Here is an 11963-nt window from a genome sequence, read left to right on the forward strand (position 1 = left end):
ACCCACCTCGTGCGTGACTCTCCAGTGTTGTCTCATGGACAGCTGTCCTGTTGCAGACGTGTCTCCTCTGTCTTCTCCACAGTAAACGTCCCTGCCTTCCGTCTCAGCCCCGACTGTTTCTCCGTCTATGAACTCAAGTGCTGGTTTACCTGCCTGTTTGCAGACTGTGATCTTGGCACGTTAACCTCCCTGTACTCACCTGCTCGATGGGTTGACCCGTCTGACCCTGCAGCAGAACCTGTTTACAGAACTGAACTTTGCCATTTGTGCGGCTCGTCCTGTTGCTTTCAAAAATAAGACATTTCCAACTCATTCTGTGGTTCAGTGTACTGCAATTGGGTCGTACCACTACTGACACGCTCACCAAGTATAATGCAGTATGTAACCAGGACCAGCCCTTTCCTCCTCTGAGTCTGTGTCATTCAATCTTTTCAAAGCTCTGATGCTGATGATCCAAATGTCTATTCTCTTATTTGTGAAGGCCAAACCAAAGTATAACTTCCATGTCTCTCATCTTGTTGCAGGTTGCAGTTGATTATCTGAGATTTAACGTAATATTAGGACTTTTCTTTTTCAGATAAGGATCCCGTCTATATGGAAGTTATTTACAAACAATATTAATACTGACTTTAAATTTTATTAAAGTTATCTTAACTAGAAATTGCTTGATAGGATATATATGATATAATTATCATAAATGAAACACCTGCTGAATAATGAAGAATTTTGAAGATTTTAGATTAGTCAGAATTCTTTCTTTATTTTTTTTTCTGACTTTAATCTCAGAATTGTGGATTTTTTGTTTATTTACAAAAACAAATCCCATGTGGCTCTAATCCTCTTACATGATGTTTTCATACAACTATCCCTTTAAGATTTATTTTGTTATTTCTTTTCATTGTAACTCATTTTCTCATTAACTCTTGGTGTGTGATCTCCTGATGAAACAGTGTGTCTATACCGTCGGTGCATGGGTTAAAATGGATTTCTTGTCATATCTGTCAGTCTGACACAGCACATTTCAGAGCGTCCTGCTGCTTCTTCCCTGTCTCGCCTTGCCTGCGTATGACTGACTGCCAGATGGTCCGACGCACAAGAACTTTGAATTATTCAAGCGTCCCACAGCAGATTGAAGCTGTCATGTGTGAGACAACGTCGCCGGCCTCTTCCTGTGCCTGAGAGACGCCGGCGGATGAGCTGATGCCACCAACTTAGGCAACTTCACACTGGAATCTAACCGATGCACAATTCAGGCCCCAGCTCACAATTTACTGCAGCCGTGAAATGATCCCTTTTTACAGATCAGACTCAGAGTGTGTTATGCTTTCACAGAGAGGGATGAGAATCATAAATTATTCACCTGATCCAGCTTTTATGTGTGAATGCTGAGCACACAGCAGCTGCTGGCACATCCAGAAACAAGCAGTTAAAGCATTTTAATAGACACACACACACACAAACACACACACACACGTGAGTGTGTCAAATACAATTATGAAAATGACTAAAGTTGGACAAGAAGAAGCGGCGGGAGGCCATAAAACAAAACATTGTCATAAATTTACACAAAGACATCATGTGGATCCTTGGATGTTTAATGTGCTACAATTACCCATCGCAGCCATTAGTGATATTAGAGTGAGGCTTTACCGATGGCACGGGTCACGATTAAAGCCGTCATTTAGCAGGATAACTCCTGTCGCTTTAGCACAACCATCGATGCTATGAATACACTGCTGTATAATATATCCCCCGCATTAAGGTTGATGTATGCTCCTCATTTCATTTTCCTCCCCGTGTCTCACTCACGTCAAGGTTGAAGTGATGTGACTGTGAGTATCACACGTGGTGTGGGATGAATTTTTTTGTTTGTTCTGGGAGGGGGGGGGGCTAATCCTTTCAAAACAAGATAAAGAAATCTGGGTGCTACGGTATGTGTTTTGTGGTGTAATGGCCCCGAGAGTGCCTCCATCCTTGGCGTACACCACCATATCCATTTAAGTGGCGATGCAGTGAAGATGTCGTACTCACACACTCAACATCTGTGAGGAGGCTTCTTGTAGGAAATGGGTTAATAGCCCCACCTCTTCAGTCAAGAGGCCAGCACCACTCACCGCTCATAGACACGAGGCACAGGATCACACGAGGGAAACAAGGTAGTTATGTTCTCCACAAGCACCTGAGCCGAGGACATGTAACCAATCCCAGAGCCTTACACTCTAATTGCATTTGGTCTTTACTGCAAGTGTCTGGCAATTGCATATTTACATGTGCACATGCACAGTGCATGTTGATGCCAAATCCCCTTTTGTTCGTTTAAGAGAAAAAGGTCACAGCACCGGGTACATGATTCAGAGTGCCATTATCCTAATGAATAATGGCGGTTTTACAGTGTACTCTCCTGTTTTTGAAGTAGAGTTGTGGTACATAGTCAGTACATTTATGTGTTTTTAAAATAAGTGTAATTATTACTGAAATAGTCTGATTAAAACGTGCAAGCTTCTCTGACAGTTCTTAACCCAGGGCTTTTACACAAAAGAGTAAGACAACAGCAAGAAAACAGTGAGAAATGCAGACGGGTGCATTTGTGATCTGAGAAAGAGGCTGAATTCATGCTGTCATCGTAAATAAAAAAAACGCAGCATGTCGCCACCTAGTGTAGCCGCGGTGGACACACTTCATTTGATTGATCGTGAGTGCTTATAGACTGAGGCAAGGACAGTCGTCCAATTAAACAGTGAAGTTGAGCTACAACCCACGAGTCACAAAATGTGCTCGCCGTTTGACCACGTCCTCCAAATTTGGAAGGATTCTCTCAAGGTCTTCCCGAGACATTGTGGCCAGAATTTCAAAAAAGCAACGTTTGACCATCAGATTCTAATCATTTCTACCTCGAGACCAAGTTTAAAATTTAAAGACGTTCACTCTTTGTTGTCATGGTTTGAACGACTGTACACAGAACGAGGTAATCCAAAAACACAACTCAAGTGTGATTCATGGAAGGGTGGAGCGTTTACAGACCTCGCCCCTCTGTTTCTACGACATGGAGATGCATCATCATTATGTCTGTAAAATATTAGATAACTTTAAATGTGCTGATTTGACTTTAATTTACAAAGTAATATTGTATAACATTAGAGAAAGGTGACCAGCAGCTGTGAGCGAGCGCCGTGTCTTCTGTTTCCCATGCTCGTCCATCATCTCGACCCTGGATCATCACTCAAGAGGTCCTGGAAAAACAAGGAAAGAAATGTGTTGGTCAAGAGATAAATGCCCCACAAGGGCATCGGAGTGCTGCAACACTGATGGAAAAGTATGTAGACGACAGCGGAGACTAACCACATTTGGTCAAACGTGCCCATTGCGTCATGGTCAACCTTTGAACCTTTCAGCCCATCAATCACATCTATCTGATTTGGAATCTCACAACATTTCCCTTTAATCACAGTTTACAGAGCATCCATTTATGGGGATTAAATACACTGATGGGAAAGGGACTCGATTGCTGCAAAGACTGTTGGCATGGTTTGGCTAAAGGAGGGCGGTGAGACGAGGTCCTAGTGGCCTGTGGTCTGGTCTCTCTACCCTGCAGGTCTCTGATGTCTCACAGACCTGCAGGGACTCTCCACTAAAACCAGGTCTGCCATTGCTAAGGTGTGATGACTGTCAAAGCTTCTGACCTTTCTTACTGCAGATGCCATTACTATGAATTAATGTTAACTGCTTATAATTATGTCACCTGTATTCTGGTCTGACAAGTCGGCTGAAGGAGAATTAATCTTATATATCGTAATATATAGTCCTGAATAATAACATACCACATTTTACACACAATATCTTATTTAACTAAGTCTGGAAGCCTCTGAGTGAACGAACATTGCATTAGAATGATCTAACAGCAATTATCCGACACTGCACTGCAAGTTCACGCTGGTTTCAAACCACATGGTCAGAGCTGGTGTGAGATTTGATCCACGTTGATAAATGCAGATGTTTAGGTGGAAATGAGCACACACCCAACGTTTATAGGCACGTTTGACAAACGAGGGCCAGTGTCTCTGCTGCAGAGGAATAATGACGAGTAACTGGTCCCCTGCTGCTCGATCTCACTTGGCTCAACTAATGATGGCGAGTTTAATGCACCTGAGTCATGAGAATCCTGGGAAATGAAGAAAAATAAAAGCCATTATCTTGCAATTTGTGTCTTTTAGCCACGCTGGCCACTCATCGGCATAGATTTGATGAGTGTTTCCCCAAAGGTTTGAAATGGAGACACGTCAATCGTGACAAGAACTAATCTGTTATACTAACAGCCTTTTGTTTGATAAATTAATCACAATTTATCATGTGTTGTTTAATAAATATAATTATACTAATAAAAACATCTTCTGTGAGTCTGTAGTTCCTGATCCAGAGTTGGTTCGTCCTGCTTTAAAGAGCTGTAGGATGTTATAATAATAATAGTAATAATAATAATAATTAACATTCCAGCCACACATTTACACATTCCCATCAAGTCCAGTTATTTCTTATTGAATGCCATTGAATTAGAATGTTATGTCCATAAACTCTGAGCCCTGAATGACTTTGAAGCATTTAAATGTTTTCATTTTCATTATCCTGTGTTGGGCTTCGATGTAGTTTTTCTATTAGTTTTCAACTTTATTTGTAAAGTCATTTTCATACACATACAGTGTGTAACGCATCACACAGTCACACACATCAACACATCGTCTAACAAACACACACACACACTAAAGCCACAATAGAACAATTAAGACAGGAACACAAATAAAAGGTTGAGGAAACACAATCTCAGCAGTTTGCAAATCAGGAAACATTAGAGGCAAAGGAAATTCAGAAAAATGAAATACTCCTCAAACCCTAATAATAATAATAATAATAATAAATTAAATAAAGGTTAAAGTGATCCTTTTTTTTACTCTTATGCCGTTGTATTAAAGGTTGCCGGGGGAGGTAGAGCCAATTCCAGTGCCAATCCCATCCCATAGGGACAAAGGCGGGGTTTCACTGTGGACGGGTTGGCAGTACATCGCAGGGTCAGCATAAAGAGACCAACCTTAAACTCTCACATCAACACCTATAGTCAGTGACCTAATCCTTAATCTGCATGTCTTTGTTCTGTTGGAGGAAGCCAGAGAGAACCAACTGGGATCCAAACTGGCAACCTTCTTGCTGTGAGACAACAACACTAGCCATCACACCACCACATTATGCAGTATCAACTAATATAGAATGCACATAGTGTATGATCTTAAATAAAATGGTGACATGGCACATGCCTTTGAAATGATTTCAGCCTCACCTCAATCATGGTGAGACGTGTCCTTCCTCTCACCTGCCTGATGTCCACTCCTGCAGGAGAACCTGCTGATCATGATGGTATGCATGCTGGAGAATCGAAAACAGCTTCCTGCTTTGCATCCAATTCATTTTTCAATTTGAGATGCTTTGTACTCACGTGTCAGAAGAGTTTTTTATTGTCCTTGACGTCTGAAATCTACCGTAACCACATCTGTTTGTGATTTCCTGTTTCCCCAGAAGAGCCTTGAATAAAACCCAAAGATGAGCCATGGTTTGAAACCTTCACACTTCAGAATTCATTTCATTTGTCAGTGACGATGCTCTCATTGTACATGACGCTTGTGTTCTCCCATGTATTTGTGTTAGGAGTGACTCACAGGGGTCAAAGTTGAGCGGAGCTAACACCATTTAAACCAACTCTTACTCTTTGTAAGACTCAAGTCAAAAATGTTCTAGAAGTTCATTCATTCATCATTCACTCATTGTCCTTATCCTCCTCATGAGGTCTTATATCTACATATATATATCTATATATATATATATATATATATATGTGTTTATATAATAACATCATCATTTAATATTGGTTAAAACTGGAGGTACAGGTGGTGGTTATGTATGTTAATGTTTGTGCAGGTTTCTGTGGATTGTTGTTTTGCATCTTTCTTTTTTTATTAAGTCATTTTGTTTGTTTCTCAGCCTTCAGGAGTTTTTCTTTCAGTGTTAACGTACATAGTTTTTTAGTTTAAATAACATCAACATAGGACCAGCAGGAAGTGTCCAAGACTCCAGGGCAGAAAGGGGAGATTCAGTATAGTCTACAATGTTCAGTAAATATTTATAATAAAAGAACTTGATACATAAAAGCACAAATATTCCCATGATCTCGTCGGTCTGGATTAATAATGAGGTGCAATTATAAAACTAAAGCTTGATTTGCATGAATAAATTATTATTATTATGTTCTGTTTTCATGATCTCAGAGCACAGACGAGCTCCATCATCATGTCTAGATTAACCTCTACCCACACAGGCTTACCCAGACATGGGACATGCATTTAGTCACTTGGATGTTTGATGGTGGTGCTTAATAAACCAGTCACATTACACCAAACACTAATAGCACGACTCCACTCTACACGGTGTGGGTATGTGGGTGTGGTTTTCATGTCTTTTTATAACGTGACACAAACTTGTGATGGTCAACGTTGTTTTCAGTCTACTGAACACAGAGGGGAAGAGTAAAGTGCACTCAGACAAGGGACAAAAAAGACTTCAAAATAAGAGGGATTTTCACAATAAAATGACATGGACGATAGAACATTTAGAATGACTCCTGTTAAATATGGAGATTTTAGAAATGTCCTTCTTAAATGTTGGAGATAAACACAGTTTTCAGGCATTTTCACTGATCCACAGTTCAACATTGTTTGGTTTGATTGTTGTGTGCGATGTCACGCTCAGTGTCCGGCAGTCTGCAGGCGTCACATTTTAATATCGACTCAGCTCAGGAACCAGAAGAGCATCAGGTACCAGGTTCAGTCCCTGATGGACAATAATAATAATAATATAAAGTCAAGCTGAGCTGTGCTAGAACTGTCATGAAATAAGGGACAAATCAAAGAAAACTGGAGATTCAAAGCTTTACTTGCTCTCACCCGTCCATTAGCCCTATACTGAATGATTCAAGCCTGACTTGACTCAGTCAAATCTCCTAATCTTGGTTTCTGTAATCCTGTGTTTCTTTATTCTGCCATGTTTCTGCCCCTCAGATCTGAAGCCGAGTGGTAATAATCTATAGTTTTCATTTAAATGCCACACACAACAGGTGTTAACTGTTGAGGCGTGTCAACTGGGACACAACTTGGCCTTATTTATTACCCAATATCATCCGTTAGTACACACACACACACACAATAAGGAAACCTGAGGCAACAACGTCACCTCTTATTGCCTCTATGATCTGTTCGATGACAAACTGCAGCTCCCCCTGCAGGGGGCGACAGTGAAATTTAAAGCTCATTGGTTCATGTGCTTTTGAACATTTCCACTCACTGTAGCTGCGGCACAGCAAGAAAACCGTCACACATTCTGAAATCGAAACAGCTGCGCTTTTAATATCCATGTTGTGTGTAATTGCCTTTCATCGCATATATGATCATAGATTTCCTGTGCATGGTGCTGCTTCACTCAGGTAATAATCACCCTTCCACACTGAAAAGCCCCAGGTCCTCTTCATTATTTCCATAAATCCCCCTTTTTTTCAACACGTATTCAACAGAACAATCGATACTTCTGAGAAAACCTGTATTTACTGATATTAAAGCACTTGTTGTGGTGATGTTTGATGAATCCTGGCTGACACACAGGTGGAGCTCAGAGAGGAGGCTCGCTGGCAGGCAGGGGGTCACGGCCTGTTTGCTGAGAGGATGAAGAAATCTGTCATTATCCTCAGTGAGCCATTCTCCTCACGCTGCCCGAGACTTGACTGCTAATTGCCCCAAGAATTCGTCCAAACAGAAAACAGTGGGAGCATCGATCCACTTCCATAAGCCTGAGCACCAATGTTTTTTACCTTGTGAAACAAATATGAAAGCATTTCTCAAGACGTGTTGTTATTTTAGGCCGAGATTGTGACTGTGGCACTGTGCTGTAAATAATCCTATTATTGTCTTAACTTTCTGATTTATAATTCATTTCTTTTTATATATTTTTCTTCATATTATATTTAGACTGTACTTTACATGCCTGTACTTCTGTGAGATGAATAAAGTATCTATCTGGTAGAAATACAGCTCATGATATTTGTCAGAATTATAATAGATTTGTTTCAATGACTGAGGGTTATTTTGAAATATGATCAGTTTGTTGCTTGAAAACATTAGAACATCTGTTTAAAACATATTAAAAAGGTGATCTGATGCACAAGTGTAACTAAACCCCTAAACCACAACCAGGGGAAACTCAGTGTATTTGGACATGGAGTAATAAAATGTTGATCCAGGTGCAAATATTGAGTTTATAAATGTGATAAAAATAAATCAGCATCTACTGCCCCTCTGCTCAAATATAAACTACTGCATTTAAATGTTGCCTTTGGCTTTCTCAGTCCACTGGTGCACATGTTTATCACCCTCATGTCCAACCAGCCTTTCACAAACCTTGGACCCAAACCCACAAGACCAGACCAGAAACAGGATTAAGGTCTGAAAGAGATTTATTGACTCTTTAACTCAACAAACAAAAGCTGAGCTGGACAGATCTGAAAAAGGCTAATCACTAAGCTAAACTAGATCTCAAACTTGAGAAAACAAACAAAACCTGAACTTACCTATAACTTCAAGGATCTAGAGGAGGCGTGGCACGACCGCGGACAACATACATGAGACACACTAGCAACTGAAAGTGAGACAAGGGAGTATATGTAGGGAGAGAGGGTGAGGAGCACCAGGTGAACACTATCAGCGAATCAGGCCAGACACAGACAAGGTGCTCACAGGACGTAGATAACCCCTTACCAAAATAAAACAGGAAGTGACCCTGAACTAAAACTAACTAACACAAAATAAAACAGGAAGTGACTCTGAACTAAAACTAACTAACACAAAATAAAACAGGAAGTGACTCTGAACTAAAACTAACTAACACAAAATAAAACAGGAAGTGACTCGGAACTACAACTAATTAACACAAAATAAAACAGGAAGTGACTCTGAACTAAAACTAACTAACACAAAATAAAACAGGAAGTGACTCTGAACTAAAACTAACTAAGACAAAATAAAACAGGAAGTGACTCTGAACTAAAAACTAACTAAGACAAAATAAAACAGGAAGTGACACTGAACTAAAGCTAACTAAGACAAAATAAAACAGGAAGTGACACTGAACTAAAACTAACTAACACAAAAATAAACAGGAAGTGACTCTGAACTAAAACTAACTAAGACAAAATAAAACAGGAAGTGACTCTGAACTAAAACTAACTAACACAAAATAAAACAGGAAGTGACTCTGAACTAAAACTAACTAAGACAAAATAAAACAGGAAGTGACACTGAACTAAAGCTAACTAAGACAAAATAAAACAGGAAGTGACACTGAACTAAAAACTAACTAACACAAAATAAAACAGGAAGTGACTCTGAACTAAAACTAACTAAGACAAAATAAAACAGGAAGTGACACTGAACTAAAACTACCTAACACAAAATAAAACAGGAAGTGACTCTGAACTAAACCTAATTAACATAACTGACGGTGCATGACAGGATCATTGGCCCTTTTTTAAAACACGAGCTGTCACCTTTTTAAATAAGCCTCAGTTGAGGGGCTCTTCTCACTGAGCACCTCACACAGCTGTAACTCGGAGTCAGGTTTCACTATCAGACCACGCCCCCTTCACCCTCACTCAGCTCTCAGCCCACTTCTTGGCATTTTTGGAAATCAGGCATTGGGCGGACGTAGCTTCAGAAAAACTCCATACAGGACCTCAAACTGCCGTCTTAAGTCACTGGACACACAAAGACACAAAGACACTTTGAACGAGAACAAACCTTATGTTTGATAAGTCTGGCTGTACAGGTATGTCTGATTTCAATGTTCTGATTTCAATCATGATATATATTTTTATACAGTTTCATTATATATCAGTATATACAACAATAAAAATCAAAACCCAGTGTGAATGGGGTCAAAGGGAACAGAGGCTTAGAAGTTGAATAATTGTTTTAAAAAAAAATGTTAGGGTCTATATATCCATGTGCTAATCCAATCCAACTTTATTTGTTAAGCACTTTAAACAAACCACAGTGCTGTACAGAATGAATAAATAAAAGACATAATGAGTAAAAGGTAGATTTTACCAGTCTAAACACAGATTAAGAGAAGCACTGTGGAAGAGAAAGCAGAGTCTGCAGTAGATTAAAGAACACATCAGATAATCCTGCAGGAAACTGCTGCGCTGATGACACGCTGAACTTCAGGGATTAAGTAGATATAGACTTTCTTAGACTTACGGACTGCAGTGTGATGGAAATGCTGAGGCGGTCCAGGTGGACATCAGCAGAGCTGGAAAACCCTCGAGACTAAATAAGTTCGTAAGTTTGAATCAGTGAAGTGTTCAAAACACTTTGAGCATTATGTTAATATGTAAATATATCTGTATTCTGTTTGCAAATAATAGTAGTAATGTAATGTGGGCACCGCTCTTTAAAAGCCTGACATATCACACACTCCCGACACCCACTGTGCATAAAACACGAGCATCGTTCAGTCTGGAGAGAGTCATCAGCGTCCATGTTGACATTCAGCAGCTGACAATCCGTTCACTGACAACGTGCACACTCAAACAATGTGCTCTTTTTCCTTGTTCATGCACCAAACTGCTAATAATACATCAATAATTGGATTTACACACTTCTATTCCTGCTGCTGACGAAGACAAACAAACAACTTCCATCAGAACACGAGGACTTTTCCTCAGAGTTGATGTTGTGTCATAATAAGTGCTGCTGCATTAATGAGAATGAAGCGGGAGAAGATGGATGGATGAATGGAAAGCAGAGAAATAGACCTTTGTGACCTCCAATCACAGACAAGATTCACCAGCGTGTCACACGTTTGTGACGTCAGCTTATTCCTAAGTGAACGTTATCTTTGAAAACGAAGCAGAAAGGAGCAGAAGCACTCACAATACTACAAAGTGGTGGGTTAATCAAAGCAGCACTGTGTGCAAACACCAGTCCTCTCACATCTTATATGTACACTGTGTTGTTGTCTTGTCATGTGACTCGTTGGGGGCGTGCTGACAGCTGCAGTGAGTGACAGCATGATGACAGAGAGCAAGAGGAGCTCATGGGGAGTTATTTGACAACTTTAAATGCAAACATTTAATCATTTTATGAATAATCTACAAATTCCAGGCTCAAGTTCAGTAAATTACAGTAAAAGTAAACTGTGCTTAAAAGATGGAATATAAAGAAAAATCAAATAATCATTCACTCACTGACAGTGATGTCATCAGATTTAGAGACTGTCCACATCAATGAATCTCAGTTTTTATTAGATCAGCAGAAAATGCCACCCTGGTGTTTAATGATGTCATAATTCTCTCTCTTGCTCTTGTAGTTTTCTACTTCACGTGTTATTGTTTGGTCTTTTCTTACGTTTCATTCTGTTTCCGTGTTTCAGCATCTGTGACACTTGGAATCAGATGGTTCACAGATTTGACCTGAAATGTTGAGTTCACATGGTTTCACATGTCTGTCATCATGTCTGTCATCATGTCTGTCATCATGTCTGTCATCGTGTCTGTGTTTGCTTATGAAACAATGGGATGGTGTTTGAGAGGAAAACAATGAGCAGAAGCTCACTGTGTGACTCTGAGCGATATTTGCCTGAGATTCTTTTTCGTAGCGTGTCATTTTGATATATGGACGTCAAACACACATTAATAAGTCACAGATGTGATGATTTCAAGTTGCCAAAAGCCCATCTTTCCATATCCTGTTCCGTTGGGCGGGGGATTTCTGCTCAGCGGCTTTAATAACATGCATGAATGAATCAGCATTTTTCTCTTAAAGAACAACATTTGTTGCAGTTATTTTTCTCCCTCTCTTCTTCGCTATTAGCAAGCA

General features: G+C 39.9%; 1 long non-coding RNA gene across 1 annotated transcript; it reads right to left on the bottom strand.

Annotated features, from left to right (window-relative positions):
- Window positions 1–7566: 7566 nt before the first annotated feature.
- LOC122784570 lies at window positions 7567–8734 on the bottom strand. The gene is made up of 2 exons (XR_006362183.1): window positions 8657–8734; window positions 7567–7900 (listed from the first exon to the last, which is right to left on the bottom strand). It is a non-coding gene; the product is annotated as an uncharacterized LOC122784570 (long non-coding RNA).
- Window positions 8735–11963: the final 3229 nt, after the last annotated feature.

This window comes from Solea senegalensis, linkage group LG17 (genome assembly GCF_019176455.1).
Source record: "Solea senegalensis isolate Sse05_10M linkage group LG17, IFAPA_SoseM_1, whole genome shotgun sequence".
In the NCBI taxonomy this organism is placed as follows: domain Eukaryota; kingdom Metazoa; phylum Chordata; class Actinopteri; order Pleuronectiformes; family Soleidae; genus Solea; species Solea senegalensis.